A 9,543-nucleotide genomic window follows, 5' to 3' on the forward strand; every position below is an offset into this window, starting at 1 on the left:
TAAATGCCAGGTTTTTGTGAGTCCTTTGAAAATGAGAGTAGATAAGAAAGTTCACTACAGACGAGAAACTAAAAATACATTCTGTATTGTATTTAGAAAGCAGTAATCTTGTTGACCAGTAGATAATTTGCACTGCTGTTTCTCTGAGTACTTTAATTTTTCTGAGTACTTTAATTACAGAATCACAGAATATTTGAGCTTTGGATGGGACACCTGCTGTCTTGTCCAATACCATGCTCGAGCAGTATCGTATTAACACTAACTGGAGCAGGTTGCCCTGGGCTATGTCTAGACAGCTTTTGAGTATCTCCAAGGATGCAAATTCTATAGCCTCTCCAGGCAACCTGTGCCAGTGCTCAATCACAATGAAAAACCTCTTTCCTTATGTTCAGACAGAATTCCCTGTGTGTCTGTTTGTGCCCACTCCATCACGTCCTGTCACTGGCCAACAGCGAGAAGCGTATGGCTCCGTCATCTTCAGTCTCCTATCATACGACAAGATCCCCCTGACACTTCTCCTGGCTAAACAGTCCCACCTTTCTCAGCCCTTCCTCACAGGAGAGATGCTCCAGTCCCTTCATCACCTTTGTGGCCCTTTGCAGAACTGTCTCCAGTAGCTCCATACATCTTTTGAACTGGGGAGCCCAGAACTACACACAGCACTTCAGGTGTGGCCTCACCAGGGCTAAATAAAGGGAAAGGATCACCTCTTTCAACCTGCTGGCACCACTCCTAATGCAGCCCAGGATACCATTGGCCTTCTTTGCAGCAAGGGCACATTGCTAACCCACGTTCAACCTGGTATCCACCAGGACCCCCAAGCCCTTTTCTGCCAAGCCGCTTTCCAGCCAGCCAGTCCGCAGCATGTACTGGTGGATTGGATTATTCTTCCCCAGGTGCAGGACTCTACATTTCCCTTTGCTGAACTTCATGAGGTTCTTCTCTGCCCACTCCTCCAGCCTGTCAAGGCCCCTCTGAACAGCAGTGCAACCCTCCGGTGTATCAACCACCCATCCCAGTTTTGTATTATCTGCAAATTTGCGGAAAGTTTACTCAGTGCCATCATCTAGATAAGTAATGAAGAGGTTAAAAGCATTGACCCTTGCAGAACACTGCTAATGACTGGCCTCCAGCTGGCCTTTATGCTACTGATGACAACCTTTCCAGCCCTGCAGTTCAGTTTTCAACCCACTTTGAGGTCCACTTGTCTAACATATACTTAATCAGTTTGCTATGAGGACGTTGTGGGAAATAGTGTCAAAAGCCTTGCTAAAGTAAAGATAAACAAAATCCACTGCTCTCCCTTCATCCACCAAGCTGTCATCTGATTGCAGAAGGCTATCAGGTTGGTTAAGCAGTATTTTTCCCTTCATAAATCCATGCTGGCTACTCTCAATCACCTTCTTGTCCATCATGTGTCTGGAAATGGTTCCCAAGATGAGTTGCTCCATCACCTTTCTGGGGAGTGAGGTGATGTAGACCAGCCTGTAGTTTGCTGGACTTCCTGCCCTTTTTGAAGATAGGGGTGACATTTGTTTCCTTCCAGTTCTCAGAAACCACTCCTGATCCTCACGACCTTTGAAAGATCATTGAGAATGGCCTTGCAATGAAAATGACCAACTCCCTCAGTACTTGGGGGTGCATCCCATCAAGTTCCATGGACTTCTGTACATCCAGTTCATTTAAATGTTCTCTGAGGTCATCCTCTTCCAGTGAGGGTCCTTGCTCTTTGTCCCCTGCCCCTTCAGCAGAAGGCCCACATTTTTCATCACCTTTGATTTGCTGCTGACATACCTGTAGAAGCCATTCTTGTTGCCCTTAGTGTCCCTCACCACATTAAACTCCAGAGCTTTGGTATTCCTAACCTCACCCTTGCACACTGGACTGGTGTTTGTGTATTCCTCCCAGGTCACACGACCTTGCTTACTCCTTTTTATGTCCGAGTTTAGTCAGGAGCATCTTGTTCATTCATGCAGGCCTCCTGCTGCCTTTCCTTGATTTCCTGCTCATCAGGATGGTTCATTTCTGAGCTTGGAGGAGATGATTCCTGGACATCAATCAGCTTTCTTGGACCCCTCTTCATGCCATTGGGATTCCTCCAAGCAGATCCCTGAAGAGCCAAAGACTGTTCTTCTGAACTCAAGGATTGTGATCTTGTTTTTAGCTCTTTTCGCTCCTCAGATCCTGAGGCTGTTCTAGACCTTCACACCCCCAATCTTGTTTGTAAGTATCAAGTCCAGCAGAGCACCTCCTCTTGCTGTCTCCTTGATTATCTGTGTTAAGAATCTGTTGTCAATACACTCCAGAAACCTCTTGGATTGCTTGGGCCCTGTTGTGTTGTTGCTCCAGCAGATTGCCTCCAGGGACTGTGAACATGAGGCTCCTTCAGTTGTCTGAAGAAAGCCTCATCTAATTGTTAAGTCTCTTTGCAGGACTGTGGTCTGTACCTAGGCTGACTACATACTCAAAAAATGATAGCTATTCTTCTGTAGCTGTTAAAAGCAGTAATTTATTTTTAACAGTGAATTATTTTGTCAGCTTCTGCGAGTGATCTTCAGGCAAATTCTGTTCTCTTCAGTGTCCCAGTAGAGCTTTGGATAGCTCTGAGTCTCAGGTAGTAGACATCCATAGTCACTATAGCAGTTTACACAGGATCAAAGAATGGGTACGCTAGCCTGTGCACAGTTAAGACTAATTGACCTAACTTCAATCTGAAACAAACTTGAGGCTCCATAAGGTAATATACTTAAACACTGTGTTTCCTCTCATCATCAAATCAGAAAAGAACATACTGCATGTAATTTTTCAGAGTTTTTAGAGCTGCAGGTAATGGCTTTCTTTGAAAGGGTGTAGGTGCCACTCACGCTTGCATTAGCACTATGCAACAAACATGATGAAGGTGTTTTATATTCTTATGTACTTTTAGAATCTATTCTCAATGCCAATAGCTGACAGGCAAAGATTCCCAATCCAGCATCTTTTATAAATATTTTGTGGAAATGGATGACTGTCAATCCCAACAGTCACTCGGTTCCTTTAAGGACACGTAAGAATCGATTACTTCACCAGGGGGCAGGAATTTGTTGCAGAGATATACGGCTCCATTTTAACAATGTGAGCAAATCCTTTAACCCTGCCTATATCCTTAGCAATGTCCAAAGATTGAAGTGTCTGTTGCACTAACAGCTTGTGGAGGATCTCTTTGCTGCTCCTATGTTCAGCATGGAGACTTGTGCCATTATCAAATACAAAAGCATAGTATGCCATCCCATGCAAACAGCCAGCAATGAAATCTGGTTCCCCAGGTAGTTCTAAGACACTTAATAGTAAATGAAAACACTTCAGATAAACAGGTTCTGATAAGGTAGTGTACAACATTAGTAGCCGATGTCTGTCCTCCCTCTGTGTCAACAAGGTGAGTTAACAGTTATCACTGTATCATACAGGTATGTGGAAGCTGTTCTGTCAATACTAACAGCAGCAACTTCAGCAGCCACTTCCTGCTACTTCACTAAAGCAAGCATTGACAAAAGAACTTCTTTTTACGTAGTGTTTACTGCCAGCTTCTCTCCAGCATGCCCAGGTTCTTTGCTGTGATTTTGTGGAGATTCACAACAGTAGTCGAGTTTACCTTGAGGATTTGTATTTGCTGTACATTTCTGTCTTCATGCATTATTTCTCATGCACTGTACTCTGCATGCCACCTGCTGTACAGCTTGGGCAGTAACCTCTGTATTCCAGTTGCCCCTCTACTATTGTTGTTGACAATTTTACTAGCAACAGGTCTAACTTTTTTAAATAACAGGAATGCTAGTACGTGGTCTGTCCGCCCTGCCCCAAACTTGACTAAAATAATTTAATCTGCTATACTGCCAAATTAACATGCAAGTATCAGCTGTAAAAACAATGATGTACTTTCTTTGTCCACTTCAAACAGCTTGTAGCATGCAGCTCCCTATTAGGTTTCAGACAAATGTGGGATGTCCCCTTATGCCACTTACTTACACACAAGCAGGTTATTTCACTTTTTACAGCACAAGATCAACGGCGAGGGTTAGACTGATCAGCATGCTGGCAGCCCCTGGTGTTTATATGCTTGGACGGGAAGTCTGTACAATTTGTGGAAAAGCTTAAATTTTATAGCATTGTAAATAAGGGACATGGAGCTGGATAAACTCATCGAAGTATAAAGATATTCTTAATGCTACTGTGCTATAGTTGCGACAGCTTTCTCAGGAATAGACAACTGCAGTGCTGAAAAGAAAACATCACTGCAATTGAGCTAGCTCCTGGTGTGCGAGATCTCCACTGGGTACCTGGACACCTTGGATTGTTTGGAAATAACATATTAAAACATATAATTCCAGACACCTTCATGACAGAATCCAGTACCTGAATGATGTGGAAACGGGTGAGAAAAATGTTTTTCTGCAAGTAGCAGAAGAGGCCGCTTGCAGCACGCTACCAGGACGGTGCCGTCTAGGGTAAGGTGCTGTCTGTGAGGCTGCAATTGCTCCCACAGCGGGCAGCAGCCAGGCAAGGCAGTGCCGAGTGGCAGGCAAAGCCTTTGGTGCCATTTCTCCTGCACATGTTTACTGTCAAATCAAACTTCTCCCATGGGAAAAACATTTAGGTCAGCAACAAACATCAACGGTATGCAGTGATGGGCATCACCTCGGGAAGTCTTGCCTGGGCTGTTGACTGGGGGGGCTGAAGGAGTTGGGTTTACTCACCCCAGAGAACAGAAGGCTGAGCTGCCTGCCACTACCTAGAGGGAGAGAACAGACAAGACGGAGCCAGACTCTTCTCAGAGAGGCGCAGGGAAAGCACAAGAGGCAACAGCCATGACTTGCAACACGGGGAAGTCATGACTGAGCAGGGGATTGGCCTGGGTACTGCCAGAGGTCCCTTCCCACCTAAGTCTTTCTGTGGGTCTCTTTTTTTTCACTTTGATAGGGACAAAACCAAAATACTGGCAGAAAAACTTAGATTATTAATAAAACTATGAAGACCAGGTCTGCTAGCAATACAAACTGGAAATGAGAGAATTTCTTCAAAAAAGTGCTAGGTCTCACACTGGAGCTCATGGCCACAGCAAAATACATCAAAATATCCTATGCCCATCTTTTAAGAAGGTAGGGCAGCTCTGAACATCTCTCCTATGCAGTGCTGGACAGAGCACTATTTCGTTGTTTGGGGAAGAGGCTCTTCCATCAATTATTTGCAAACAGGGTGGACAGGACAGCTATGAACTCATGATTTGTCTCTAGGGTCTGGCACTCCGGAGAAGTAAATCTATACTCAAACCGCTCTTTAACCTGCTCCTAATTCTGAATCAATGAATGCCATGTGTATTCCACCTTACTAAAATCTTAAAAAAATAATCCAGTAGCTTTAAGAAAAAGCTAGTTGTTAGTAGGCTTGTTCTCATTTTTGTTTTCCTCAGCCTTCCTCTTGGCACGCTGGATGGCACTGGAAACATGCTGTTACTCACTGGGATTCTGAAGCCAGTCCATCCCTCAGCTAGGAAAGTGCCAGCCACAATCCCACGGCACAAAACCATGTCTGTTTGCCCAGTGGCTGACTGACAGTTACAGAAGGGGAGCACTACTATGTGGACATTGCAGGCAAATGCCTTTGCACTCCCCAGGCAATTGTGCCATGCAGCCAGGACAAGACCCTCTCACTGATTTCTGCAGTGAATTTCTTACAAGGCAAGGTATTAGTTCTGTGATCCCACTAATAGGAAGTTGGGAGAGAAATGAATGCAGATCTTCAAACATGCCTATAGAACCGAGTCAGCAGATGCCAAAGCAAGAGGAAGTAGACAGCAAGGTGGATATGGGGGATAAATGAATAGGAAGCCTTTAGCTTCAGTATGTATTAAATTCTAGTCTGACTTAGGGGAAGATGGGTGACGGACCTCTTCCTTCCACCTCTGTTAGCTTCAGTAGAGGCCAACCTGCGAACCAACAAATACTGCCAGTATACAAGAGGTGACTCTCTGCCCCAAAGACTGAATATGAGAAGCCAAAAATTATTCCCGAATAGCAGTACGTGATACTCCTAAATGTCCATACTTTTAATCAGACTGCAAGAAACTGAAGACTTCCTTTCTTTCTTTTCTATTGTCATTGTCAGCAGCCTACATCTCGCCCTACAGAGCTCGGGCCTGTATTCATCTGCATCTTCTGTCCTCTCTGGCTTTGGAACTAGCAACAAAAATCTGCACAAGTTATCTTTCTCATGACCTCAGTTCTCCAGGTCTCTTCTGCCTTCTAACATTACTTTCTGTATGATTGACAACATCTTCAAAAAGAGGAGAAGGGGGCTGTGGAGAATCCCGCCACTGCCTTGGGACAGCACAGGGAAAGGATCACACGGGGTATTTTTAGAACAGAATCCAATGGCAGTGATGTGAGGAAGGCACAGAGAAAAACACAGCTGTGAAACCTAACACTTGGCTTCATTTATACTGAGAGCAGGAACAGCAGAGAAACAAACTGAGGAGACGCAGCACAAGACGAGAGTGAGAAAAAGGTACATGAGGATAGCAAGAAGATGGTAAAAGAGTAAACAACAAAGAGGCAATGAACACCTGAGAAAGAAATGACTAGAAGAGATAGGGGAAAGAAATGGCAAAAGACTGAGCCAAGAGGAGAAAAAATGTAATAAAGTGGCTATGTTATATAAATAAGCAGAGATCACAGAAGGGATTGAAGGATGAGAAATGGCCAGCTGACTCATCAGCAGTCTTATGCACTCTTATTCAGACTGTGTGACCTTGAAGGCTGACCAGTAGCTACCCAGTCTACCATCTCTCCTCATCCCAACGTATAAGGGCTTCATAAGTGACTTAGGTTTTGGACTGTGACACTGCAATACATTTTCTAAGTCCGAGGAAAATAGCAGTCATTTCGACAGTCTTTGAAGCCAGGTGATGACCTATCATCTCTCTTTCACTACAGACCAGAATGCCCATAGAGCAGTGACTGCTTTCTGTATGAAAACCAATGTATATAGCTTTAGCTTGGAAATGCTCTCTGCTACTGCTCACTCACTAAACAAGAAAGAACATGACTGACTACACGGAGTGGATAGTTGTGATCATGATACTTGATAGCAGTATGCTCCTAAAGACAGCATTTTGAGGTGTAAATTGCTAAGACGCTCAAGTCTGAAAAGTGTCTATGATCCACTTGAGGCACCTACATCCAGAATTACAGTCCCTTGTTCACTTGCTGCCTAATCCTTGTTCTTCATTCTTGTTATGAGAAATAATTCATCCTTCACCCAGGTTAGTGATTCATCGTCTGCTTAGTGCTGGTACCTGGATTAGATTTAGCAACTAGCTGCTGCTCTGCCTGTGATCCCTGAGGACTCTAGTATATATGGTTATTCTTTAAGAATTCCTAAATTTATAGCTACCTTTAATGAAATAAGTTGTGGCATAGTTGCCTCCTTATCATGGGATATCTGGTTATCTGGGACATGGGTGACTTGAATTCAATTAAAGAACTAAGTGTTTTGGGTTTATCCGTGCAGACACTTCAGGGATCAAACAGCTACCATTTATTACACAATCCTGTTTTGTCCAGAAGCCATAAAAGCTCTCAGTGGCAAATATTTGGGATAAATTTATGAATAAATGAACACGATGCGGTGCACTGTCTTGCTTTCTCTCCTGAACAGCTATTTAGTAATGTACAATTATTTGTCAAAGAAGACTTTCCTTAGCTCAAGTTATAGATTATGCTCTTTGAACTCAAGGAATCTAATCACACTTGTGTCTTCCCACAAGCATTTAAGAAAACTGTCATAGTCTAAATACTCTGACTAGTCTAGTTCTAAACTAAAGAATCTAAAACTGAAAAATCTAGAGATTCACAAGTTTGTTACAGTTACAGAATACAGCCATTTTCCCCAAGTAGCATACTTGCTATTTCTGTATCTTTTTCTGTCTCGTTCTTTCTTCTTTACCACCGCTTTTGCTCAGTTTTGTGTTTCCTTACAGTTCAGTACTCATGCAATTTGATCAACTCAGAAACCAACTCAGTTTGAATTTTTGATCTTGGAACCCAACTCTTGCTCTCCCTCCACAAACCTCACATTTGTATACTGTGCAAACAGGCCACTGCAGTCCCATTGTGTTGTGTATTAGGCCCAGTCTCAATGCTCTGGCGTTGGTGCTACTCAATCCTGACACTGAGGATGCTACTTTTTTGTAGTGGATTACAGAAAGCCAGGCCAACAGAGATGAAATATTTCATAATCCAGCCCTTCCATTGTAATGATTGGCTTCTTCAGCAATGTTAATACTTGACCAGTGATAAATGGTGTTCTTAGTAAAACACTGTTGAGCTGGGGGCGCGTGCTTGTGATGTGCCTATGTGGAGCACTAAGAAATAAGATTTGAAATCAAGGTTTCAGTCATAAAGGGCAATACAGTCACACAAAAGATCATGCAGTTCTTCATTCATCTGTAAGGCATTATGTCATACAGAAGAGCAGGGCTTAGCAGCAGAAAATGTTCGACTGAAAGCTACCTTCCTGATCTTCAACTCAGTGTTCCCAAAGGCAACTATACATTCCCCTTAGTAAATTAGGTTCTCTAGCTTCTGTAAAAAGGTGTCTCCATCTTTCTTTGCAGCAGCTCAAAGAAGATGAGATTTCATGTTTTCCTCAACCCCAAGACAGTCTTACTTGTCTCCAAACACTGCTACCAAAACTTTGCATGCTCGGGTACAAACAGGCCACCATTCATTTTTAGAGACTGGGATTCCATTCATGCTGCTCCTTAGGCAATCTGGAGTGTATGACACTAATTCTCACTTCAGTGACCAAAGGAAATGGCTTTTTAAATACAGTATGAAATGCTACCTCAGCTTGTCCAGAGAAGTGCGAGGAGTCATGTGATGCAGTAAATCTTAGTTCTTCAGGTTGGCAGTAATTTCTTAAAGTACTTAAACCAGAAAGTGGGGCAACAGCCTGCATCCAAATATCTATAAAACAAAGCAGTGCAAGACCCTACTGGGATGTGCCCAAAAGATGCCACAGAGCAAGCAACATGCTCTGTGGTCTCACAGCACCTGTTAACACCCAGAATGGCAGAATCCTAACCACATCTTCCGGGGGCTATAACGAAGGGCAGGGAAAGGTTTCAGTGCCTTATCTGTTATCGTCTGGAAAAAGGAAACCCATCCACAACCAGCAGCTGCATTTCTATACAGCTCTGCAGACTAGGTGACTATACAGACTCAACCCTGAGTCTCTCCAGCATTTCTTTCCTTGTCTGGTGAATTCAGTGATGTAAATTTTTCACCCATGGGGATTAGGAATGATTCACATTTTCATACTGAGAAAAGAAGAACACGGCTCCATTTTCTCTTGAAGGAAGACACTACTGGGGCATGTGCTCAGGCAGAACTCTCACAGATTCCTCCGAATGCAAACAGGGAAGGCTATTTATATGGAAAGAAAGTGTTTAGCCCCTTAAACAGAGAAAGGAACAGCTATCATGTAGGAAACATTCTGTCCTCCTGC

General features: G+C 43.5%; 1 protein-coding gene across 1 annotated transcript in view; it reads right to left on the reverse strand.

Annotated features, from left to right (window-relative positions):
• CLCN1 (chloride voltage-gated channel 1) overlaps positions 1-9,543 on the reverse strand; it is a 65,732-nt gene that overhangs the window by 56,095 nt on the left and 94 nt on the right. The gene's annotated exons all lie outside the window — the stretch shown is intronic.

This window comes from Opisthocomus hoazin, chromosome 1, assembly GCF_030867145.1.
Source record: "Opisthocomus hoazin isolate bOpiHoa1 chromosome 1, bOpiHoa1.hap1, whole genome shotgun sequence".
In the NCBI taxonomy this organism is placed as follows: Eukaryota; Metazoa; Chordata; class Aves; order Opisthocomiformes; family Opisthocomidae; genus Opisthocomus; species Opisthocomus hoazin.